We start from the raw sequence: 311 nt of genomic DNA, 5'->3' as shown, positions 1-311 counted from the left end.
CTGCAAGGTAACTATATAAACCGTAGTTTATATATATTTATTTATTTATTTATTATAATGATAACCTGAGAAAATAGAGAGGTAATTAATAAATCATTATTTATTAATTGAAAAATTGACAAACATCTCTTACAGCTGTTTCAATTCCAGACCTTCAGAAAATTAATTAAATTAAAAATTATTTGAAAGTCAACCTCTGAAGAGATTTGACTTTCAAATAATTTTTTATTTAATTAATTAATTTTCTGAAGGTCTGGAATTGAAACAGCTGTAAGGGATGTTTGTTAATTGTTTAATTAATAAATAATCAT

The sequence above is a fragment of the Octopus bimaculoides genome, chromosome 1, assembly GCF_001194135.2.
Source record: "Octopus bimaculoides isolate UCB-OBI-ISO-001 chromosome 1, ASM119413v2, whole genome shotgun sequence".
NCBI lineage: Eukaryota > Metazoa > Mollusca > Cephalopoda > Octopoda > Octopodidae > Octopus > Octopus bimaculoides.
Note: the sequence above shows the minus strand (reverse complement) of the source record.